We start from the raw sequence: 27,253 nt of genomic DNA, 5'->3' as shown, positions 1-27,253 counted from the left end.
CCTCACATACTATCAATGAAGACAAAAGATAATTTAACTCTGCTTTACAAAATACTTTATCAGATATCAAATACTGCTAATTTCACAAAAATCCAGAGGGGGTAAAAAGCTCCCAATATTGACATCAAAAAAATTGCTTCTGCCAAGAAAGTCAGAGAAAGATTATACTAATCCATTCTTATGCAATACACAAATGAAAATGAACTCCAGTTCAAGATCCCTTACTAATATTTTGTAGGATGCTTGTGATTTGGGTACACATTTGTTTCAAGGAAGGTCAGAATGCCTCAATTACATTTTAGCAAATACCAGTTATATTAGCAATTCCATTTACTATTTTTGCTAAAAAGAAGCAACACTGCTTTACAATAAAATGAAACTATTTAGAAAATGATACTATGTATATCAAACAATGTAACTATCAATATGAGAAAGATAGTCATAGCTATATAAGAATATTATTTTCCTAGTTGATAAACAGTCAATGATGTAAAGTGTCAAAGTGTTAGTTACTCAGTTGTATCCGACTCTTTGTGACCCCATGGACTACAGACCTCCAAGGCTCCTATGTCCATGGAGTTTTCCAGGCAAGAATACTGGAGTGGGTTGCAATTCCCTTCTCCAGGGGATCTTCCCTACCCAGGGATGGAATAATTCTTTTCCATCTGAGCTACCAGGGACGCACTTAGCTGGAAATACCCAAGATATGGACAGAATGACCTAAAATGGTTCTTCTCCATTTCTAGTTACATGAATCTAAAAAATATTGAAACTGTTCAAAGAAAAGTTCTTCCTCATGCAATAAATACACCATTGATGATATTTTCTGATGTTCTATCAAATCAGAAATCTCTCCCTAACTGAGAGAAAGAATAGGAAAGGAAAAGAAAAACAAGATATCAAAAAGGCAAAAAGCACTCCTGGGACGAGAATAGTGAAGTCACTGTTAATACCACAATATAGTTCATTTGAGAAATCCAAGAACTTCAACCTCATAAGCCTACTTCTAAGAATTAAGTCATCAGTTCCATATATACACTTAAAAAACAAATTGACTACAGAATATTGAATGAGAGGGAAAAAGAGTAAGGAATACATTAAACACTTTGCCTCTAAGACCAATTAGCACAGTAATTTTTAACATGTACTATGAAGTAAAAAGAAAAAATTGCAATAATAAAGTTCATACACCTTTTGACCTGATCTAGATTATTTTCAAAGTTCTAGCAATGGTGACAAAACATTTGGCCACAACGACTTACAAATGCTTCTCATCACACAGATCCTAAGTTACTAGAACAGACAAGTTTGTATTGAAAACCATTCAACAGCACAGTTGAATTCTTTGCTTTTATTTATTTTACAGCTTGATGTCTCATAATGAATGTATGTCCCTGCCATAAGCCAAGCCAAAGAATTTCCATAAAATACAACTCCACATGCTAGAATACCATATACTACCACAACACATATCCTTTCGTTCAACACCCATATGTTTGATTTGATATCTAATACTATATTTCACACGAGCATCTTTGCAGTTTGATTTGAAGCAGTTAGGGTAACACTTTGCCAGTGTTAAAATGACTGTAAAGCTCAGTCAACACAGCCAGCAACTCCCCTATGAATTGCACTTTATTATGTTGACTTTCTGGTTTACAGAAACCCTTACACACAATATGGAAGTGTTGTTTCAGGGCAGGGGCTGGGGGTCCTCTATTTTCTAAGCAAGACAAAGAGAGGACATATTGCAGGAGTCTCCTAACACTATGAGCAGCCATGAGCTTACTTCATTCTTTAACCACCTATCCCAACTCTGAAAAGCGTGGAAGCAAGGCAGATGCAGGTGAGGCAGGTAGAATGGGTGGGGATGTAAGCAATTCCCAATGGATCCGTAGCAACAATCTGCTGATTCCAATAAACGTCAGGGGGAAAACCATCAAAAGCACCTGCCTGGGAGATTTTGTTGCTCTTTTCCTCAATTAAAAATCTACTTGTTTTCCTTTTAGATACATGGTCTCATTATGTGGTACCGACTGACTGGCATCTAACCCTCTGAGAGCCTGGATAACTTGTAACACGGTACTGGTGGGCTATAAGACCTGGGGCCTAGAGCCAACCAACTGCATGTGGCCCACTGTCCCTCCATAGGAGCCACAACCTAAGAGAGACAACTAAAATGCTCATTTACCTACAGAATTTTTGTATTAGAAATTTATGAAACCTAAATCCAAGTCGTCCTATACCTTAGTTGTGTGAATATTATCAATCACATAATGATATCTGCCTTACATCTCCATTTGCAAAATGGGGCCCCCTCTTCTATTGATTACCATTAATATTATAACCAGCAATATTATAATTCTACCTGGAATTCTACACATATTCTATTTTTATTCATTAAACTACAAGTTGTAGAGCTATCTCTAAATACTAACTATTAACCATTACCTTTAAAAACCAATTTCTAAACATAATACCTCAATTGTCAGGAACTAATGTCTTAATTTTTTAATAATCAATAATGTTTTTGCTTTAAATCAATTTAGATGTAGGTCTTTCAAAAATCTATTAGATGCTTTTCCGACATTTTAAACCAAACAATCGCACACCAGGCCTCCCTGTCCATCACCAACTCCCAAAGTTCACTCAGACTCACATCCATTGAGTCCGTGATGCCATCCAGCCATCTCATCCTCTGTCGTCCCCTTCTCCTCCTGCCCCCAATCCCTCACAGCATCAGAGTCTTTGCCAATGAGTCAACTCTTCGCATGAGGTGGCCAAAGTCCTGGAGTTTCAGCTTTAGCATCAGTCCTTCCAAAGAAATCCCAGGGCAGATCTCCTTGCAGTCCAAGGGACTCTCAAGAGTCTTCTCCAACACCACAGTTCAAAAGCATCAATTCTTCGGTGCTCTGCCTTCTTCATAGTCCAACTTTCACATCCATACATGACCACTGAAAAAACCATAGCCTTGACTAGACGGAGCTTTGTTGGCAAAGTAATGTCTCTGCTTTTGAATATGCTATCTAGGTTGGTCATAACTTTCCTTTCAAGGAGTAAGCGTCTTTTAATTTCATGGCTGCGGTCACCATCTGCAGTGATTTTGGAGCCCAAAAAAATAAAGTCTGACACTGTTTCCACTGTTTCCCCATCTATTTGCCATGAAGTGACGGGACCAGATGCCATAATCTTTGTTTTCTGAATATTGAGCTTTAAACCAACTTGTTCACTCTCCTCTTTCACTTTCATCAAGAGGCTTTTTAAGTTCCTCTTCACTTTCTGCCATAAGGGTGGTGTCATCTGCATAGCTGAGCTTATTGTTATTTCTCCCGGCAATCTTGATTCCAGCTTGTGCTTCCTCCAGCCCAGCATTTCTCATGATGTTCTCTGCATATAATTTAAATAAGCAGGGTGATAATATACAGCCTTGACGTACTCCTCTTCCTATTTGGAACCAGTCTGTTGTTCCATGTCCAGTTCTAACTGTTGCTTCCTGACCTGCATATAGGTTTCTCAAGAGTCAGGTCAGGTGGTCTAGTATTCCCATCTCTTTCAGAATTTTCCACAGTTTATTGTGATCCACACAGTCAAAAGGTTTTGGCATAGTCAATAAAGCAGAAATAGATGTTTTTCTGGAACTCTCTTGCTTCTTCCATGATCCAGTGGATGTTGGCAATTTGATCTCTGGTTCCTCTGCCTTTTCTAAAATCAGCTTGAACATCTGGAAGTTCACAGTTCACATACTGCTGAAGCCTGGCTTGGAGAATTTTGAGCTTTACTTTACTAGCATGTGAGATGAGTGCAATTGTGCGGTAGTTTGAGCATTCTGTGGCATTGCCTTTCTTTGGGATTGGAATGTAAACTGACCTTTTCCAGTCCCGTGGCCACTGCTGATTTTTCATTATTAAGAAACAAATTGAATAACGGAGATGTTAAGACAATGGATGCCCCAGAGCCAACTCCAAAAGTTGTCTGACCAAAGCTCAGAATAACTCTGGCCCCACACTGCTGGCTTCTCACATGCCATCAAGGCATTCAGCCACCGCTTGTCACTCTGACCTACATCTTTAACAGACTCTGCCGAGGACAGAGAAACCTACTATAGTACACTGTCATGAAGGCCTGAAGGACCAGTGCATGAGGGAAGTACATTTTACTGTCTCAAGTTTTGTGAAATCAATTTTGGCTACTGTGAGTCTTTATTTATCTCTTACTTCATGAAAAAGCTGGCTTAAAGCTCAACATTCAAAAACCTAAGATCATGGTGTCCAGTCCCATCACTTCATCGCAAACAGATGGGAAATAAGTGAAAGCAGTGACAGATTTTATTTTCTTGGGCTCCAAATTCACTGTGGACAATGACTGCAGCCATGAAACTAAAACATGCTTTCTCCTTGGAAGGAAAGCTCTGACAAACCTGGACAGTGTATTAAAAAGCAAGACATCATTTTGGCAACATAGGTCTGTCTAGTCGAAGTGATGGTTTTTCCAATAGTGATGTATGGATGTGAGAGCCAAACCATAAAGAACTCCGAGTGCCAAAGAATTGATGCTTTCAAACTGTGGTGCTGGAGAAGACTCTTGAGAGTCCCCTGGACTGTAAGGAGATCAAACCAGTCAATGCTAAAGGAAATCAACCCTGAACATTCATTGGAAGGACTGATACTGAAGGTGAAGATCCAATAGTTCGGCCACCTGATACGAAGAGCCAACTCACTGGAAAGGACGCTGATGCTGGGAAAGGTTGACAACAGGCAGAGAAGGGGATGACAGAGGATGAGATGGTTGGATGGTATCACTGACTCAATGGCATGAGTTTGAACAAATTCTGGGAGATAATGAAGGACAGGGAAGTCTGGCGTGCTGCAGTCCATGGGGTTGAAACGAGTTAGATACGACTTAGCAACTTAACAACAATGAAGATTACCGAATTACTGGATTCAAGTGAAATTTAACCAAGAGTTACTGAGTTTCAGGAACTGCGTACTGAAAATTGAGGATACAAAGCACTTCTGTCTTAGATGCCATTCCTTCCCTGACCTGCCTAAACCACCATCATTCTCATGCCATTTCTGATTCTATTTTACCAGAGGGGAGATTATTAGATTTAGTCAGTTGACCTTTGACATGTTCCTGTTTCTACTGTTTGTCTTCATCACTTAACTACACACTCCTATATCCGTGGTATGCCTCTTGGAAGAGGGCCTGCCACTCAGTAAAGGGTTGTTGGATGAATAAATGAATGTCGTTCAATGGATTATTAAATAAAGTTAATATTATATAAAATTTTAAACTAAGGATGGAAAACATTGTAAAACCGCAATCACTTGTACCATCCAAGCCTTTGATACACATATGCTCAACCTAATCTAACAGACAAACACCCCAAACCTCATACTGACAGCAGCGGAGTAGCCTTGACCATTACCAGTATGGCATTGCTGCTGCTGCTAAGTCGCTTCAGTCGTGTCCGATTCAGTGCAACCCCGTAGACGGCAGCCCACCAGGCTCCCCCATCCCTGGGATTCTCCAGGCAAGAATACTGGAATGGGTTGCCATTTCCTTCTCCAATGCAGGAAAGTGAAAAGTGAAAGTGAAGTCGCTCAGTCGTGTCCGACTCTTTGCGACCCCATGGACTGCAGCCTACCAGGCTCCTCCATCCATGGGATTCTACATGCAAGAGTACTGGAGTGGGGTGCCATTGCCTTCTCCAAGTATGGCATTACCACCCAGGAAATGTACTGGATATATATCACTAAACTAAACCAAAAGGAAATCTCCAGAAAATGCCTATGATGTCTATTTGTTATTTAAAGATAAGAAAAACAAAAATTTCTCTCATTTCTAAATAAAGAGGATTTTGAAGTGGAACATGAGTACGCAATCATGCATGCTCAGTCGTGCCTGACTCTTTGCAATCCTGTGGACTGCAGCCCGCCAGGCTCCTCTGTCTATGGGATTTTCCAGTCAAGAATATTGGAGTGGGTTGTCATTTCCTTTTCCAGCAATGTGTGCATACACAGTAACAAAAAAAGTTAGCCTAATTTTCAAAGAAATGTGAATGGTTCCAAATAGTATTAGAGAGGGAAAGTATAGCTAAAAATCATTTATTTACTATAAGTATTTGTTTTAGGAAACTACTCTGATAAAGGATATGATTAATAACTTTCAAATCTCCGTATCATGTTAAATGTGCAGAATTCCAGGCTTCATTTTTCATTTTACTTTTTACCCTGAACTCTGTTCATCCTTCAAAACTGAAGAAATAATAAGGTTTATATTCTCATCCTCTTCCTTCCTAAAGAAGTTTGATAAAAGGGTCACCCCAATAAGTTTCAAGGTGCACTTCCCTAAGACCTAGCAATTCACTTTGTAAATACATCCCCATGAAACACTCCCATGTGTCCCAATAAGGATATTACATTGGACACTAATTACAAGTGCCAGAAAGAAGACATAATCTAATTCCAGCACAGTAGGTACATGAGAAAAATAGATTTTGCTATAGTCATACATGGAATTCTAATCATAAAGCGCACATTTTAGAGGCATCAGGTAGATTTACACCATTGTGCAACCATCACAACAATCCATCTCCAGAACTTCGCCATCCCAAAATGAAATTCTATTTCCATTAAACGATAACTCCACTTGGGCTTCTCTAGTGGTTCAAGCATTAAAGAATCTGCCTGCAATGCAGAAGACCTGGGTTTGATCCCTGGGTCAGGAAATGCCCCAGAGGAGATAATGGCCGCCCACTCCAATAGTCTTACTTGGAAAATCCCATGAACAGAGAAGCCTGGCAGGCTACAGTCCACTGGGGTCACAGAGTTGGATACTACTGAGTGACTAGCACTTTCACTTTCAAGGTTCACCTATGTTATAGCATGTATCAGAATTTCATTCCTTTTTAAGGTTAAAAAGTATTCCATTTTTAAATGCGAACAGTATTTTGTTTATCACGTCAGCCATCATGGACACTGTGTTAGTCGCTCAGTCATGTCTGACTCTGCGACCCCATGGACTACAGCCCACCAGGGACCTCTGCCCATGGGATTCTCCAAGCAAGAATACTGGAGTGGGTTGCCATTCCCTTCTCCAGGGGATCTTCCAGATGCAGGGATCGAACCTAGGTCTCCTGCATTGCCGGCAGATTCTTTACCATCTGAGCCACCAGGGGAGCCTCAAGGATAAAATAAAAGGGTTCAATACTAAAAGGGTTGTTCTATCTTTTGATTACTGTGAATAGTTCAGTTCAGTTGCTTAGTAGTGTCCGACTCTTTGCAACCCCATGGACTGCAGCACATTAGGCTTCTCTGTTCATCACCAACTCCCAGAGCTTACTCAAACTCACGTACATCAAGTCAGTGATGCCATCCAACCATCTCATCCTCTGTCGTCCCCTTCTCCACCCACCTTCAATCTTTCCCAGCATCAGGGTCTTTTCTAGTGAGTCAGTTCTTCGCATCAGGTGGCCAAAGTTTTGGAGTTTCAGCTTCGGCATCAGCCTTTCCAATGAATATTCAAGACTGATTTCCCTTAGGATAGACTGGTCCGATCTCCGTGCAGTCCAAGAGATTCTCAAGAGTCTTCTCCAACACCACAGTTCAAAACCATCAATTCTCGGTGCTCTAGCTTTATTTAAAGTCCAACTCTCACATCCATACATGACTACTGGAAAAACCATAGCTTCGACTAAACGGACCTTTGTCGGCAAAGTAATGTCTCTGCTTTTTAATATGCTGTCTAGGTTGTGAATAGTATTGCTTATAAGTATAAGCATTATAAGTACTGCTTATAGTAGTAATAGTATTGTGAATAGTATTGCTATGAAAATAGGCATACAATTTATCTGTTCAAGCTTTTACTTTCACTTCTTTTACCCAGCCCAGAAGTAGAATTGCTAGATTGGTATTGTAATACTGGAAAACACTCTTGAGAGTCTCGTGGACTTCAAGGAGATCAAACGAGTCAATCCTAAAGGAAATCAACCCTCAAATATCCATTGGAAGGAATGCTGCTGAAGCTAAAGCTCAATACTTTGGCTACCTGATGTGAAGAGCCAACTCACTGCAAAGACCCTGAGGCTGGGAAATATTGAGGGCGGAAGAAGAGGGCAACATAGAACAAAATGGTTGGACAGGATCACCAACTCAACTGGCATGAATCTGAACAAACTTCAGGAGATGGTAAAGGACAGGGAAGCCTGGTGTGCTGCAGTCCATGGGATCTCAAAGAGTCGGACCCAACTTATCAACTAAACACTAACAACAACAATAGTAGTTCTATGTTTAATTTTTTGAGAAATTGTCATACTGTTTTGTATAGCAGAATACCATTTTAAAATTCCTGCCAGCAGTGCACAAGGGTTCTAATTTCTCCACATCCATGACAACACCTGCTCTTTTGTTTTTGTAATAGCCATCCTAATGGGTGTGAAGTGGTATCACACTCATTACAGGTTTGCTTTTCATTTCGCTAATGATTAGTGATGCTCAGCATTCTTCCCAAGCTTATCAGTTATTTGTTTGTTCTCTTGGAAAACTATATTCAAGACTTTCACCCATTTTTTAAATTGGGTTGTTAGTTTTTTTGTTGTTGTGTGGTAGAAATACTTTATATATTCTGGATATTAATACCATAAATGATACATGATTTCCAGATAGTCTCACCTCTTCTGAGTGCTGCCTTTTCGTTCTCACGATAGTGTGCTTTCATGCACAGAAGTTTTTAATTTTGATGTACTTCAATTTATCTTTTCTTTTGTTTCCTGTGCATTTGGTTTCATGTCCAATAAATCACTGCCAAATTTAAAGTCATAAAGCTTTCCCCTATGTTTTCTTCTAAGAATTTTACAGCTTTAGCTCTCATGTTTTTAGGTTTGACCCATTTTGAGTTAATTTCTATACACAGTGTAAGGTAAGGGTCCAACTTCAGGAAAAACTTATTTATAGTGGTTATGGGATAAAGGGACTAGCTAGAAAGAGGGATGAGCAAACTCCTGAAAGGAACAAAAATATTCTGTACCTGAACTGGTCTGGTAGGTTCAAAGTTGTACATTATTTGTCAAAACCCATCAAATCATACACTTAAGATTTGAGCATTTCATTGTATGTATATCTTTAAAATATGTACATACACTTACTAACAAAGAAGGTATCCAAAGTTTGTCAAACTTTTGACTTCACATTTTTTATAATGTATTTATGTCAAACCACTTCTGCTTTATTTACGCCTAGATGTAAATTTCCTATTTGATAATAAAAGAATAACTATTCCGAGATGCTTAACAGGGAGTTTTCATATTTTCAGTTTACATAATTCTAACCAACTTGATGAACATGAGTTTGAGCACACTCTGGGAGCTGGTGATGGACAGGGAAGCCTGGCGTGCTGCAGGCCATGGGGTCACAAAGAGTCAAACACAACTGAGCAACTAAACTGAAAATACTACATAGCAATTAATACTGAAATAATCACATTGAGTATGTAAATTCAAATATTTAATAAAAGTCGCAATATATATGGGCTTCCCAGGTGGCTCAGTGATAAGAATTCTCCTGCTAATGCAGGAGATGATGGAGATAGGAACACAATCTCTGGGTCAGGAAGATCCCCTCAAGGAGGAAATGGCAATCTGCTCCAGTATTGTTGCCAGGAGAATCCCATGGACAGAGGAGCCTGGCGGACTACAGCCCATGGGGTCACAAAGACTTGGACACAACTGAGCGTGTACTGCGTGCACAATGCACAATATATAGAAACAGTATCTTTTTAACTCAGAATTCTGCTTTTGAGAATTTTACCTTAAGGGAAAAATATAAAACAAGTATGCAAAGATATACGCAGCAAAAAGGTCACTACAGCCTTATGACAGCACCCCCACTCAAGAGTGAAACAGCCTAAATGGTTAAATATATATCAAGAGAGGCTGGTTTAAAGGAGGAGGGTAATGATATTTTATTCAACGAAATATCACAGAATCATTAAAATGAATGAATCTAATTGTACATATTATGTATTGAATAGGAAGAAAGCATGTCCGTGGATTACTGAGGAGGGACTTAAGGGGTAGCATGTTACAAAACCATATACGTGCATGCATGTGTGATTCACTCCTGTCTCATTCTGGGATCCTATGGACTGTAGCCCTCCAGGCTCCTCTGTCCATGGGTTTTTCAAGGAAAAATTCTGGAATGAGCTGCCATTTCCTACTCCATACATACATTTTTTTAAATATGAAAATCTGTATATGAGTGGTAAGTATAGCATTAATAGCCCAGAAGTATATACATCAAATGTTATGTATCATTTCCTAAGCCAACTCTGAGTTTTTCATGAATCTAGAACTAAATGCAATTTCTTTTGGATTAATTATTGCTGTCTTTCTAAGAATTATCAGAAAAGTATATTATTATAATAATTTATACTTAATAGCAGATAGCCTCTTAATTTTTGTTTTTAACCATAAATTTGAATTCTTCCAGGCAAATTCTACAAAAAAGCAAAGCAAAAAGCAGAGGAAAAATCATGAGCTCATAGCAGCTACATTTTAGTCATCACTGTGGCAAATTCTACTGGCTTCCAATTTCACAGAAAGAGTAAATGCTATTTTTCATACGAAAAGACAGACTGAAAAGTCCCCACAGCAAGGAATTTAGATGCTGAGTCTATGTGTGTCTGAACAAATTGCAAGAGAAAATTTTATTATGTCAACATGTCCAGTCAAAAATAATGTGTTAGAAGGTAATAAAGTTTACAAGGTCAAAATCCTACAAATGCTCCACAATCTACCTACAGTCCTTTAAGCTAAGTTCCCAACTGGGACTTTTAAACAATTTAGGTGCTTTTAAAATTCACTTTCTTATTATAAAAAGAAAACTAAATCTTGTCCTTAAGCTTGCTTGGTGGGGGTGGGGGGAACTCCACAATTCCTGAAATTACTCCTTCATGTTTGAAAACTGAGAAACAATCAACAAATGTACACAGAATATTTACTGTTATGTACTTTACACTAAAGCTGTAAGCTCCTTCAGATTTCGTCCAGTTTCCCTTGAGTAACAGAAAAAAGACAACGTGGGGTTGGAAGAGTGGGCAGAGCAGTCCAGGGTCAAACAGTGCCTCAACTCCAGCAGAACAGGCTTAATGACCAATCACACAAAGGAGCTGGTTACACAGCTCCCGTTGCTATGGAGCCCACTTCCATTTCTGTCCATGCCCTTGTTCCTAACAGATAACTTTCGGACCATAAACACTGCTGTTGTTTAACAGGCTGAAAGATAACCAGTGTATCTGGGCTGCTTTAGCCCACTCCCTTAGTGTAAAAAAATTTTTTCTACTTCATATCAGGAAATAAATTTACTTTTTGGTTTGTGAAACTTAATTGAAAAGTTCTCATTTGTTATCAGCAATAGCTCTTCTCATGATAAATTCTGTTTTCTAAAGCTTCCTTATCAGGTACACACAATATAAGATTATAAACAGTGAGAATAATATACATGTAATCTCTCTTGGATTTTCTTTGTAATTATTAATTACCTATGAAATTTCACTGCTTATTCTAAGTCCAACTGCTCTATATTTAGCCAATCGCAGCTCAAGTGAATATTAGGTCAGACCAACGTTTTGGAGAGTGAATTCGTGGCTGTGGGAACTAGTGGCAGTGCCTTTCATGACCTCAATTTCTGGAAGTCAGAGGTATGTCCTCAACAGGCTTTATTTCCTCTCCATAATCACTATTCTATTATCCACAAATTTATTTATACTCTTCTTAAATTAATTTATATTTCTAGTCCAGGCTACCTCTTGAGGGTAACAAGTTCTGGAACATTATTATCCATTTTGTAAAGTGCTACATCCTTCAGTTTTCATAAAATGAACTCCAAGCTTCAAGGAGTGTCTGCTGTCCACTAATGCTAGTACCTGGAACTTGATTAACAAATGTATGGTCAGTCAATGCCAACCAACGCCTTCAAATCTCCTTCATCAGAGATTCCTTGTCAACTGCTTTCTGCCCTCAAGTCCCTTCATTATTTTCATTGCCTCATCTAAATTGCTTTCACTGTTAGCCTTCACCATGGAACAGCAGCTAAAATAGCATAAATGATTCCAAAGGCACAGCAAGCATGGCTGTACACAAAAGTAAAGTCACTTTTGTATTTACTTTTAAAAAGAAACCTCTACTACAAATTTTGTATTCTCTTCTACCTCCTAACTACAGATGCTTTCACCTTTCTTTCCAGGTCAGCCAATTCGAGGAGATTTTGTTTAAGCATTCATAAAATGCAGGCATTCACTGGCAGTAAAATGCTCCTCTCATTTACAACCAGTGTTGAAAAAAGTCTTACTGTACACAAAATTAACACACAAGTGTATAATTGTAGTTTTATGCTCAAGTGCCTTAATCATGCACTTTAGACACTTTCTTCCCAAGGATTCATCGAGGGCATTTGATATCACAGATTTATGAGGTCTACTGTGCGCTTCTTTGACAAAACAGAAGCATAACAAAAAAATTTGTGGCCTCAGAGAGAACGTAGTATGCAAAGTACAAGATGATAAATCTCATTCTAAACATTTTAGCTTAAAAAAGATCATATTTCCAACTCATATGAATGGGTAAGGGGTCAACCTAAAAGATTAATTCAGACTCCTTATTCTTGAAGCAAACAGAATCCGCATACCAAAACAAGTGGTCTCATCTTTCATAAATCATCATGGGGAGAAAAATTCACCTATGAGTCTATACGCCTTACTAATATAAATAGTAATAATGGCAGGAAAAAAATTTAATAGTAAAAGGAGCCTTGCTCATTTCTAATGCAGAAGCTTTGACAATTAGCTTATCAGTATTTATTTACATTTAAAACAAAATAAAAAGTAAGTATTTTCCATACCAAACACATGTAGTCATTTTTAAATCAGAGAATCAGAACTATGGAAATTCATCAGCATGGCTTGCATAAAGGCCGACTTCTCCAGAGCTCACAGTATGTACAGAAAGAAAAGAAGGGCCCTGAAAGCCATCTGTAGTAATAAATAGGTCAACTCTGCTAACAGAAGAAACATTTTCCTAGAAAACACCACTTAAAAATAATTTTAAAGAAAAGAAGGTAGGAAAGAGGGAGGGCAAAAGAAGAGGCCTGAGCTGTCTCACAGGACCTCAGTTGTCTCCATTCAGTAAAGCACTTAACCTAGAAAACAGACACGTGATGTTTATTTAGTAATGAATATATCTCACTGAAAAGCAACCTGGAGTTTCCATCTTTCTTGTCATGTTACTGCCCAAACTGCAACAGGTAGTTCTGAATTGGTGAACATAATCTTTGAGTGGTTTCAATTCTTTAAAAATATATATAAAGAGATTACAAAATCAAAAGTCAAAACAGTACAGCAGGACCTCACACACACGTTCCAACAGCAGGGTTTTCTAACAAGACTTTAAGTGTGAGGCTACAGTATGTTCATGTTTTTAAAAACCAACACTTGGTCCACACGCACACGGTGAGAATACTATTTATTAGGTAAAAATGGAAAAACTCGGCAGTGCAACTGATGAGAACTATCTATAGCTTCTCGCCTAGCTGCCCTTCTGGCCAGAGATTTCTATTTTCATAAAGCAGAAAAGAGGAGCCAAGAGCTTTGCCACTTTCCCATATAAACCCAGCTGCCAAAACGGATGTGCCAAAGGGGAATTTCAGAGAATTTTAAAGAGATAACCTCTGCTGAAGCTGCAATGTCAACTCTGTAACCGCATGACTGGAACATGTGCAGTGAATGCTAGATTGAAAGGACTGTTCTACTGGAGATAACCATGGAGCAGGGGAAATAGAGAAAACAGGGATTTACCAGAATCAGACTAGAATTTTAAAACAGCAAATGGAGAGACAAGCAACTGGCATCTTCTATGGACGGGAACATGATGTGGGGGAACATGAGGAGAGAGATGATTCACAGCAGGCCCTTTCTGCCTTGAGGATTTTATACCACCCATTTAAATTCTGTGTGTGTGTGTGTACACGTATTTAAATTCCGTGTGTGTGTGATTTTTTTTCAAGAGTCAATGTGACTGTATTTTTCCAAGAGTCTAAGGTTTATCTTTTGAGGGTGAGGGGGTTAGTTGTTTTATATATCCTTTCTATATTTTTTCCTCTCCTGCTCCCCTGCAAAAACCAGAGAGGGAAGGAGGGAGGAAAGGAATGATTTTAGTAACTGAGTTCATAAAAATGTGAGTACATAACCACCAAGCCCCTCAAGAATGGACATCTAAAAAACAATATTATGTTAAAATGTGATTCTTTAAAAACATACAGTGTTCTATATCTTTTAAAGGAGAAACTTGTACTCATTAATCTATCCACCCTCAAATGTAAATGATGTGTATGGTAAAAAATGTATGAATGGAGAAAAATAATAGTAATGGTAATTCAGAAGGGTAAGACGGACTTCTCTACATAACATGGCCAAAACCCAAACCTGGCTTCCTCTGAGACTTCAGTAGGCTGAAGGATCTAAGAATAGACAGTCCCAGGGGACGAGCCAGTATGGGGACCTTGACCGGCATTCTCCCCGAGTAGAGGCGCTGACACTGACTCGGAGAGGAGACAGCTGCAGGCTTTGTCCTGTGCTACCCAGAGACAGAACAGGCTTCAAACAACCATAACTAGCTGGCCACTTTTTGCCCTGACTTTCAGAATGAACTCATAACAAATAATGAGGACTGCAAATAAAGGAGTCCTTTTACATTGGGAGATGTTTCTACTACTTATTCACCCTCTCTAAAAAATCAGTGATATCTTTCCTGAACCTCATGTGCAAAGGTAAGACTAGAGGAAATGTATATGCACATTAGTGGTTGAAAAACGGACTCCTTGCATTTTATTCCCTGGATCACAGTCTGAGATGGGTTGGGTGAAGAGGGCCAGTAGAAATGCTGAGAAACACAGGCAACACACACAGTCACATATTTGGATCATTAAGCTACTGTTTTAAGCTGAAAATATACATCCATCTCCCCATCCTCAGAAGGCTAAGCCTAATTACACTTTATTGTAAATTACTTTATCATGCACTATTAGAACTGGTAGGGATTTCAGAGATCACTGGTTCAACCCTCTCCTTCTTAGATCAAGAAGCTAGAGTCAAGGGTTAGGAAACCTGCACAATTTTACCCAGCTACAGTCACAAATAAAAACTATGCTCTCCACGCACACCCCTCCCCAACCAGGGCTCATTCCACTCTCCCAGGAAGGCCAGTCATTGAATGGAAAGAGTGGGGAGCAGTATGTAAGGGAAGCATGGAGGATGCTCAGGCTGGGACAGGAAGAACAAAGGACACTCCAAAGATCTTCTCTGTTCCAGCAAAGAGAAGTGTAAGAATAGACAAGGATACTGGGGAGCCCAAACAACATTGGAGAAGCAGCTGGAGTGGGAAGGGGTTGAAAAAAGGAAAACAGGTGAGCAAAAACACAATTGTTAAAAATGAGAAATGTACACAAAATGTTTTTCAAGTTTTAACTGCTGAAATCAGAAAGTATTAAGACATAAAAATTCTACCAACACATATATACTCAAGGCAAAAGGGAGGAAGGGGGAAGCTCTTTGTGGTGAGTCATTTGGCACATAAATTTAACCCATACGATAAACTTGTGATACTGGATAATGTTAATAATTTAAAGAGAAGTTTCATTATGAGGCTGAGACAGCATGAGGAAATGATGCTTTAGATAAAAATATCAAAGCCCTTCAAATATAAATATATTTCAAAGAAAATGTTTATATAAAAAGAGAAAAATCATTTAATTATTTCCCTTGAGGTCTGCAATTTTTTAATTTCATCAGATGGAACACATGTGCCAAAGATTCCCAAAAGATTGGTCAGGAAAAAATATAGGATGTTGACATTTAAAAATCATTAACAGAAAGACACTTGGGGGTGGACAGAGGAAGATTTACTTAATGTAGAATTTTCAACAAATTAAATGTTTGACTTCTTCCTCTACCGTCTCCTCTATTTATATTTAATGATTTATTTTAAATCATTAAAGTAGACATTTTAACCTATTCAGTTCTGAAACACAACAAATGATCAAAATTATAATTATCCCCCAACAAAACTATACTTGAACATGGATGTGTTCTCAGACTATCCATTCCAAGCACTTTTGCAGGGAAGTCAGAAGACTGGGGTAACACAAAAGTTGTTTAATTATTTTGCTAAAACATGAAGGGGTACAAAATAATCATACCAAAATACAGCCCTTCAGTCCAATGGCAAATAAAGATACGTGGGCTAAAACATTTCTCATTTGACAGCAGGCTAATTCTACTTTAACTATTAAAAAATCAATTTATTATATTACCTTTAAAAGGAAAAAGCCAGAATTCAAACAGTATATCACAATAATTTTCACTTTAATAAATCCTTAAAAGTTTTCTTTCAAGAATACTGTTTACAAGACAAGTGGAATGCCATCAGAGTAGCAAGAAAACACTGCGGTCAGGAAGTCTCCCCAATATCAAGACCAACAATGAGGCATTAGTGAAAAATGGTCATTTTCTAACCAGAGATGTTAATCACATTTGACAACTAACAATCACTTACAACCTACAGCTATTTCTTACTGCCAGAGAAAAGAAGTAACAGCACTAGTATCTGGTCATTTGGTGTCTCCTAAAACCTCTTTCCACTGTCCTCCACTCCCCACACTGGTGGGACTCTGATCACCCCATATGTCCAGGACACACCCACTGTGAGGGTCTGGGTGCTGAAAAAGTCCTAATCCCCCTGAACGAAACCTGCAGAGGAGCCTCCAGGTGGAGCCTTCAGTGAAGGCTCCTTTGGGGCTTTGTCAGGACATGGGCTGCTGCCCTGACCACACCCTGTCTTGGATCCATGGGACAGGCAAGAGACCTGCCCTGCAACTGGTAAATCAGTTAACTGTGCTTTTGATTTTCCATCAAGCTGCCCTGTGAATAGGCCATATTCTAATTCTATTTTGTCTCAACTACAAAAAAAAAAACAAACTTAAAAATTTCCATTAGAAAGAAAAGGAGGTGAGGAATCAAAGGAGCTAAAAATACTGAAGGTTATCAGACCAATGGCTTTCAAATGTTTTGATTCCAAATCAAAAGAAGAATTATGTTTTAGATCACAACCTTGAACACATATGACATCCTTACTATACTATGATGCATTCATATTTTTTCATATTCAAATCTCTTTAAAAAAATTTTCTGGCTGCAGCTTAATATACATTGCTTTCATAGCCACACTAATAGATCACAATGAATAGTTTTTAAAAACACTGCATTCAAGGATGATTTTTTCAGAGTCTCTCAGAGCAAGCTGTTCCAAGCGATAGTGTATCAGAATAAATCAGTGTCCATGGATATTGGTTCCTCAAGTTCCTCTTCCCTGACCTGCAGGGCCACTGATACACAATGCACTGCCAGAGAAACAGAATTACTGCTGATCTGAGCAGGCTGAACAGCTGAACAGTTCAACAGGAGATAACCAGCAAACAGAGAGAAGGCACACTACAACAGAGCAAGGTAATAACCCACCAGCAGTGTCTACTGCTCAGAGAGGAAGAGACCGCAACTCCTGGAAGGAATTAGGAGTCACAGCAAGAATGGGTGAAGAAGAGAAAGGAAGCCAGAGCAGGTAAGTGTCCTGAGCAGAGACTCGGGAGGAGAGCATGCAATGGTGAGCAAGAGGCAAGTGCCAGAGATGGTGCACAGCTCTCTTACAGCTGGAGGGAAGAAATGAGATTACAAGTACAGGAGGAACTGAATTCCAGAGGAGGCAAAGCAAGGAAAATGAGACAGGAGTAAAATTATAAATATAAAGAGTATAGAGAAAGAGCTATGACTTCTTTTTTTAAATATGTATTTTATTTGGCTGCTCTGGGTCTTAGGTGCATCGCGCAAGATCTTTTAGTTGCGACATGTGAACTCTTACTTGCAGCATGTGGGATCTAGCTCCCTGATCAAGGGTTGAACCTGAGCCCCCTGCACTGGGAGCGCAGGGTCTTAGTCACTGGACCACCACAGAAGTTCCAGCTATGACTTCTTTTAATTTCCACATAGATCCCAAAAGAAGAAAAGTAAAACCTCATAGGGACAAGGCAATATATCTATTTGGGGGCGGGGAAGCAAGGAAGACCTTCACTGTGGAAATCCTGACCACCATGTCCCTGGGACAATTCTGAGGCTCCCTAGCAGTGAGTTCTTCATCAGAGTCATATGAATATTTGCACAAATAATCTCTCTGGGGGAAACACTTGGAAAAAAATTATAACTATGACTGCCTAAAATTTGCAATGATGCTACTAAGAAGAATAAGGACAATTAACATGTAATTTAAAAAGCAAATGCTCACAAGAAAGACTATCTCATTATAGGTAGAAAGGCAGTGGGCAAGAATGCTCTAAGAACAGGGAACCTGACGGTGTCTCACAAATGTACCCTGACCAACTGACACCGGGAAGCAAAAGAAGCTGAAGGCAGTTGTATTCATTGAGTTTGTAACTTTAGAAAATACAGAAATTAAGCTATGGAACTCTCTCTCTCTCTTCACTTTCCTTGTGCTCTTTTAACATACATAACCTTATTTTGTTCTCTACCCTGAGGCCTCCATGTGAAATTCCCTATACCACAAATTACAGCATACAGCTTATCAGCTTCTTTTCTCCAAAACAATTTACTACAGTAACTACCAGAAAGATGTCATTGTAAAAACTGTTCACTGTTATCAGCTAGTTTAGTTCAGTCACTCAGTCGTGTCCGACTCTTTGCAACCCCAAGGACAGCAGCACACCAGGCTTCCCTGTCCATCACCAACTCCTGGAGCCTACTCACACTCATGTCCACCGAGTCAGAGTTAGTTGGCTATCAGCTAACCACTCCCCCAATTCATGACAGTATCAATACTTCATATGTACACACACAGTGCTCCCAAACTTCTTTCACACTGATGATCTCATTCAACTCTGTGATAATTCAATGAAAAAGGGCAGAGTTACTCTTCTTTCACAGAGAGCCTTCTCTATGAAGGGTCTAAGAGTAGACGCTCAATTGGCGACAGAATCAATGATAGCTGTCTGGGCTCCTGATTCAAACAGACTGCAGTACTGAAAGAGAAAGCTATGGCAAGGCACCCTTAGAGTTGGTACGTGTATCTCTGCTTTGTTTTCCCGAATGGATCTCCAACTTTTCTATACATTCCATTGTATCACATGAATTGATTCAACATTTTATTGAGCAATAATACAGTATCAAAGAAACACCTGAGGTGCTATAGAAGATAGAAATATGAGTATTACAAAATCCCTGCATGTAGCAGCTTACAAACAGAAGGGAGAAATAACATGTTTACAATTCAGAATAAAAAAGATTTTGAGCAATAACAAAAGGACAGCAGAAAAGGAAGCAGGTAGTTTTCATTGGAAGAGTTGGGGAGACAAGTTCCAGAGCTTCAGGAAATGCTGTTCAGATCAGAAGTATTGGTCCCAGGCCTGGACAGAGGACTTGACTCTCAATTGGCAAGAGAAGAGAAAAAAGAGGATTCTGTTGTTGAGTAACAGAAACCCAGTTGGCAAAGAAGGGAAACATTAAGGGAATGAGGCATAAACAGTTCAGTGCAGTGTGAGGTAATGATAGAGAGGATTTCTGATTAATTCCCAGGCCACACTATGTACACAGCAGAAGCTTAAACAAACAAACAACTCCCCCCCCACAAAAAAAAGCACTGGCTGTATGAATGGTTGACTCTGTAATAAATGAGTACATTCCATTTTAAAACATAAACATGAGTTATCACCCAAGATAATGAGTTATAGTTAACTCTTAAGTATCAACTGCAACTTGCCCTTGGGAACATTTTCAGTGCATTACAGCTTTCCCCCTTACCACACACACCTTCAGGATGTTTCCTCACACACTGGCCAAGAACACATCTTTTTCATGGTAACCCAAATAAGCCACTGGTAAGGAGGTATAATTTCTGCTCTCTGAAATCAAATATTGCATTCCAAAACCATGCAGTAATTTTTAAATACCTACCATTTAGAAATTATTTCTATAACTGCTCCCCTTTAATCAACATGAACAAACACTAAGCATGCCCCAATGGGTACCACTTAGACTAAAATTTCAATAATGGGTGATCAAAGGAGTCAATACTGAGATACAGGAACCCATGCACTCCTCAGACTCCCTGAAAAGTGACTGACACAAAGTTGAAGACAATACGTCACCCGTGAACACACTGAGAGAAAGACCATGAATATGGTATGGGTGATACTACATACATATGTATTTGTTTATTTGAAAAATGAGACTACTAAAAACCTAATTTCTTCCAGTTTGTTTTGGCATATTATGAATTTCAAATCTGATATCCAAAATTTCAAGTACCACATATCAAACCTTCATCTGGGTCCACACAAGCAACTGGAGGATTACCCTGGTACTCAGTAACTAAAATCAGCTTGCTGAAGTTAGGAGGGCCCACAGACAGGCTGTTCCAGACCTCTCAGCCAAGGTGAGGGTTGCAGGGGAGGAGAAAGTTGTGCGGCTGGGGGTTAGGGGTGGCTCGCTTGGGCCCAGTGACAAGACTGGCAGAGCTGTAGAAATTCCAGCAGGCCCAGGGCAGCACACGGCAACAGAGCAGCTGCACAGATACACAACCTCCTGTATTCCAAAGCCCTTCTAACCTCCACCAAGCCTACAACACTTTCTCTACCAAGGTTCCAAACCCTTCTCTTTGGCCTTTTTCTCTACATTAGAAAAAACAACTAGACAAACTGTTGTCAAAGTAATATGTTTCCTACACAAAATTAACACCATCTACCAAAAGCCATCTTTTGTCTTTGTCTCCTTATGTTCATTATTGTAAGATCCATAACAGAAGAAACATCAAAAGTTTATAAAAACAACCTGACTGTATGCATCCTTGTTTATACCCTTTAGGACCTAGATAGAAAATGTTGAAAAACATAGGTAGTGGTGTATACATTATATTTGAAATAACTCAAGACATATTACTGAAGAACTAATGAACAGGTGACATGCAGAAAATCAGTCTTCCATTGTTTTCTTCTGTGAAGAATCTGTGGATTTGTATTACATATTAAGCATTTACATTTGGTTTGTTTTGTAGCTCAAATATGAACAATTGAGTACAGTATTGAAATATTCAATGTGCTGGCATTTGTAGTTTTGATAAATCCCATTGCTGGCAATGGAGTCATGCCAGAAAAATTTGATTTCTACTCCAAAAGGATGAGAGACTTCCCTGGTGGCTCAGATGGTAAAGCGTCTGCCTACAATGCGGGAGACCTGGGTTCGATCTCTGGGTCGGGAAGATCCTCTGGAGAAGGAAATGGCAACCCACTCTAGTATTCTTGCCTGGAAAATCCCATGGATGCAAAAGCCTGGTGGGCTACAGTCCATGGGGTCACAAAGAGTCAGACACAACTGAGCAACTTCACCTCACCAAAAGCCATCAGTATTTTTCTTATGCAAATGGTATAGAACATATTTATTAAATACTTATAAAATTTTCTTATTCAATATGAAGCATTATGTTTGACAACTTAAACACTACACCAACTTATCAACTTTCCTGTGAAGGCTTCGAAGTGTGCTTCTGTCTCTAACACAGCCACACGACACACAATCACCTAACAGGCTCCCCGGGTGTCTCTTTCTCCTTCATGATCAGGAGTCCAGTTTCTGCCCGCTCCTTTCTCCCTCTTGTCATATCCGTCTTCCCCTCTGACTCTCCCAACTAATGACAGAGTGATTCTTCACTTTATGATGCCCCGCTCCCCTGAAAATGTATTTCTTCTAACTCCTAGACTCATGCTCCCACCCTCCTCGCCCTTCCGCACCAGTGACCTGGCACTCTCTCATCACCCGGCCCCTACTTCACACCTCAAATACACCAGGGAGGGCGAGGGGAGGATGTGGGCTCCTAGAAGAACAGATTTCTAAAACCTTCCTGCGTTTGGAAGAGTTCTTCTACTGTGGCAACACTCAGCCATCTACCAATGCAGAGGGGAACTGAGATTTTTGCTGTTTGTCTTTGTTTTGTTTTCCTTCCATCATTATGAAAGAGTTTACTCTCAGTTTCCCCTGCAAGATATGAGAGATCCCTGGTCTAAAACACTGAATACTAGGCTTAGCACATACATCTATGCCCCAGCTTGTGTATATATGCATGAATCAAGATTATATCTTAACTCACAGCAAGAAGCAACATTATACTTTATAAAAAATAGTAAGATACAAAACCTGCTGCCCCTATTACATAAAAATTATCTAATATTCTTAAAATTATGAATTTAAGAAGTGTTCTTCAATAAAAGCAGAAGTGTTTAATATGATATGGGGGGAAAAATCAACATAAACACTTCTCATACTACTTGTGTTGAGGTATTTTATTTCCAAAACATATTTCCCAATGTTATAATCCTTTTAAGTGCTAATCTACCTGGCTTCTACAGTAATCTACAAATGTGAAACAACTAACAAATGTGAAAGAAAAAACAATTCACAGAAAGGAAAAAAGTACGAGGGCTTAACCGACTGTACTCTCATTTTCCAGAGGGAGAGGTGTGGAGCTCGGTCACAAAAGGGCTTGTAAATTCCACTGGTTTAATGAACAGATAGTTTTCCTAATTGTTACTGCTGTACTCCACAGCCTAGTGACTGCCAGGCCAATGCCAAAGTCCAGGTTGCATTTGAATGACATATGGCTTCAGTCAACCAGAGAGATGTTGCAACACTGAACAATACAAGCAGACAGAACAAGAAGACCTAGCACCAAACTGGCCTTCGCAAAACCAGATTCGCGCGTGCACACCACTGTCCTGGGAAGAGGTTGCGTGCTGAGTGTGGATGTTGTGAAGACACTTTCCTGAGCCCCGACAAGCACTGCACCAGGGCTCTGGGACTTGTAGGCTGGTGCAGTGGAAACAGGCTGAATGGACTCTGGAGTGGCAGGCACAAGGTCAAGCTCCAGTTCAGCCTGAACAGCTACAAGTTCTTTGTCAGACTGCATTACTTCTTTGCCCACCAGGTTCCTCAGAAAACAGTATTATTACAATACTCCCTCTACCTCACTGAATGGCATGCTGACATGGAAACTTTCTGAATGAAAGCTTCCTAAACCACTATGTAAACAACCACATGATAACACATATCCCACCAGTAAGAACTTCCAGAAGTGCGTCTAGTCCACGTGGCGGAACAGCAGTGTGGTGACACTTGTCCACCCATTTGGCTACCCAGGCTATGGACACTTCTAGTATCTGAATAATTCCTTACTGGCTGTGATAGGATGTCATGATTTCAAGTAAGAAATACATGTTTGGTCTTTGTCCCCATTTCTGGCACTGAGCTCCAAAAACCCTTGAAATCTCTTAAGTATTGAGAGCCTGCATGGGTACTCAGTCGTTAAGTCATGTCCAATTCTTTTGCAACCCTATCGGCTATAGCCCAGCAGGTTCTTCTGTCCATGGAATTTTCCAAGCAAGAATACCAGAGTGGGTTGCCATTTCCTCCTCCAGGGCATCTTCCCGACCCAGGGATGGAACCTATGTCTCCTGCACTGGCAGATGGATTCTTTACCACTGCACCACCTGGGAAGCTAATTGGGAGCCTAGGAGGTATCTTTTGTTAGTGTTTTGAAAAATCACTTAAGGCTGGGGAATGGCTGCCAAGAGAACCAACCAAGCGATTATAGGGTTGAACCTTTCACTCCTACCCCTTGATTCCTAAGGAGGGGGACAGTGGCTGGAAGTTGCATCAGTCACCAAGGACCAATGATTTAATCAATCATGCTTATGTAATGAAGCCTCCATAAAACTTCAAAGGACAGATTCAGAGAGCTCCCAGGTGGCTGAACACACAGAGGTGCTGGGAGAATGGAGCACTCAAGACAGCGGGTGCCCCGCCCCTTCCCGCTCACCTACTCACGTCTTCCATCTGGCTGTTGCTGAATTACATCTTTTATAACAAACCAGTAATCTAGTAACTGAAATGCTTCTCTGATTTATGTGAGCCACTCTAGCAAATTAATGGAACCCAAGGAAAGGGCTGCTGAAACTTCTGGATGTGTAATTTGGATCTGTGACTGTCATCAGAAGTAGGGGATGGGGGCTGTACTATTCCCAGGTAGTGGTAAAGAATCTGCCTGCCAATGCAGGGGCTGCAGGAGATGTGGGTTCAAACCCTGGGTCGGGAAGATCTCCTAAAGGAGGAAATGGCAACCCACTCCAGTATTCTTGCCTGGGAAATTCCATGGGGAGAGGAGCCTGGTGGGCTACAGTCCATGGGGCTGCAAAGAGTCGGACACAACTGAGCAACTGAGTGTGCATGCACATCACACGTGCATGTTACCAAGCGACCAACAGGGGTGATGATGGAGGACAAGCTGTGGTGCCACTTACTGAGTGACTGTGAATGCCGTCTGTCCTCATGACCCAAGCCTCTCATCATCCTCACAGTGTGGTAGGGACCCATGTGCCTTCCCTTCTTGTGAGCCCAGTTTTTCAACTTTCCTGGCTATTCTGCGGCTTCCCACTAGCCTGCCAACATTTCCTTTTCTGGTTGGAATAGGCCAAACTGAGTTTCTTGCTTACAACCAAGAATTCTGGCTGACAGAAGCGATTTCTGAAACAGGAGAAAAAGATAAGTAGCAAAACTAAAGGAGAACTTCAAAATTTGTAGCACAGCACAACAAAAAGAGAAGATGTTAACGTGATATACAGCTGTCATGATACACATGATGATGGGTAGTCTCTTGATCAAGTCAAAAGCAGGAAAAGAACCATGTCATGCAACTAGTCAAAAGTCAAGAATAAATGCAGTGATGTGAGAAGCTCCACATGTAATGAGATTTCAGAAGCAGGCAGTTCTAATATATGTGAAGATCACAGGTTAAGAAGTAGATGCGTTCAATATAAATCAATAATTTTAACATAGGGAAAGAAGTTTAATTAAAATGTACATTGCCTAAATGTTGTTGGGGGCCAGTGAGCAAGGAAGACTTCACCTGCAGAGAAAGTGACAACTAAAGCAAACAGGGAAGGGGGACGCAGAATGGGTAACTTCAAACAGGAATAATAGTGGGAAAAAAGCATGGTACATACTCAAACTACAAACTTCAGTGGACTGATGTGAGACACAGGAGAGAGGACACTGGGAGAAGATAAGGCAGGAAAGTTCATCAGGGCCATGCCAACAGACTGCTGCTGCTAAGTCGCTTCAGTCGTGTCCAATTCTGTGTGACCCCATAGACGGCAGCCCACCAGGCTCCCCCATCCCTGGAATTCTCCAGGCAAGAACACTGGAATGGGTTGCCATTTCCTGCTCCAATGCATGAAAGTGAAAAGTGAAAGGGAAGTCACTCAGTCGTGTCCAACCCCATGGACTGTAGCCTACCAGGCTCCTCCATCCACGGAAGTTTCCAGGCAAGAGTACTGGAGTAGGTTGCCATTTCCTTCTCCTATGCCGTCAGTCTACCAAGTTTATATTTTATATAAGACAGGACTTCACTAAAGAACTGTAAGTAGGAGAGCAATAGATCAGATTGACATTTTATTATAGCAAGATTACTGTGAAGGCTTGTGAAGATTACGTGATAAGTACACAAAAATTGGTTCTTAACCATTCTGGGTTCATAGATACATCAAGAATATTGTTGTTATTCAGTCACTAAGTCGTGACCGACTCTTTGTGACCCCATGAACTGCAGTACTTCAGAATTCTCTATCCACTATCTCCTGCAGATTGCTATAATGACCAGAAAAATACACCTACACACATACATAAAAGTCTTAATATTTTATTCCAAAGAATCTACAGGCTTCTGAAGTCCATCTGTGAACATTCAGGGGTCCATGGACCTCAAAGTGAGGATGACTTGAAAGCAGGAGAAAGACAATTGGACACTGGCTGAGACGCAATAGTAGTTGACGGCAAAGAACTCAACTCATGAAAAGAAAGAAGAGAGAGGTCTGAGTAATTTGCAGGAATTAGTGATCAGCTGGATGTGGGTTGTAAGGGAGGAATACCAAGCATGACTCCCAGATGGATGACTTACATGAGTGAGCTGCACCGCGATTTAACGGCACAAAGATGGAATGGGGAAAAGACAACTCAATGGGATACTCAGAACTGAGTTTTGAGAAACACATCCAGGTGGAAATGGCCGGCTGGCAATCAGAAACCAGTGTCTCGAACTGAGCAGGCCACAGGCCAGGGTAGAGTCACTGGACCAACATGGAACAGCAGAAGCTACAGGAGACATCTAGATGAGGCAGGGTCTGGAGGACACGAGGCAGGCCAGACACCACAAGGGAAGCCAGCACTCAGTGTGAGGTCCACAGAAAGGCTGAGGCCAGCAGGGTCAGACCACCACCGTTATGCCACTTCATAAACAGAAACACATTAGTCTGTGCAAGTAATCTGTCTACATGGTCACATCAGTGCTATTGACTTCAAAAAATATATATGAAAACCTTTAAATAACTCCATTTAGAGGCTTATAGATATAATAAGAAAATAACATTATCCAGAGATACAATTCTCAATCTCTGCAGAGCCCTGACCTCAAAAAGGATAGTGTGTGCAAACAAAAAACTTTAAGGATGATTTTTAAATATCCATAAAATTTGGACTATTCAGTAATACACTTTAGAAACACTGAAAATCTAGAAAGGAATTTGCAACCTCCTTTCAGGAAAGCAATTCGTTCAACAGAAGTATTTAGCATGTTATATAAACATGTTATTCAGAGAAACGTACAACATAGGGGATTTTCATCACATTTACTATATTTGTTAGCCAAAATGTAGCACGCTTGTAATCACCAACAGAGCTGCAGTAAAACCTTTATAACATTAAACAACAACAAAATGTGGCAGTAAGCCATCCTTCTATTAAGAAAAAGAAAACAAAGAAAACATTCTCAATAAGTACAGCTTTCTTTGTGACTTTTTTCCCTAAGGAACTCATTCTAAAGAATAGCTTACTGGCAAAAGCTATTTAAATTTGGACAAAGTCTGGCATCTCTACTTTGTGAGAAGAATTTGGCAGCAGAAAAACTATAGTAATTTTAGGGTTTTCATTATTCTCACACTAAAATGCAGAGTATGAAATAGAAAGAACAAAAACATTAATCCAGAATATAGTTCTGAATGGTCATGTATCTCTATTACTTGACTCAGCTTTTATCACTGAG

General features: G+C 40.0%; 1 protein-coding gene across 1 annotated transcript in view; it reads right to left on the bottom strand.

Moving 5' to 3' along the window:
* ARID1B (AT-rich interaction domain 1B) overlaps window positions 1-27,253 on the bottom strand; it is a 419,926-nt gene that overhangs the window by 296,461 nt on the left and 96,212 nt on the right. The gene's annotated exons all lie outside the window — the stretch shown is intronic.

Source organism: Capricornis sumatraensis, chromosome 13, assembly GCF_032405125.1.
Source record: "Capricornis sumatraensis isolate serow.1 chromosome 13, serow.2, whole genome shotgun sequence".
Lineage (NCBI taxonomy): Eukaryota > Metazoa > Chordata > Mammalia > Artiodactyla > Bovidae > Capricornis > Capricornis sumatraensis.
The sequence above is the reverse complement of the archived record's forward strand: the minus strand, read 5'-3'. Positions and strand labels throughout refer to the sequence as shown.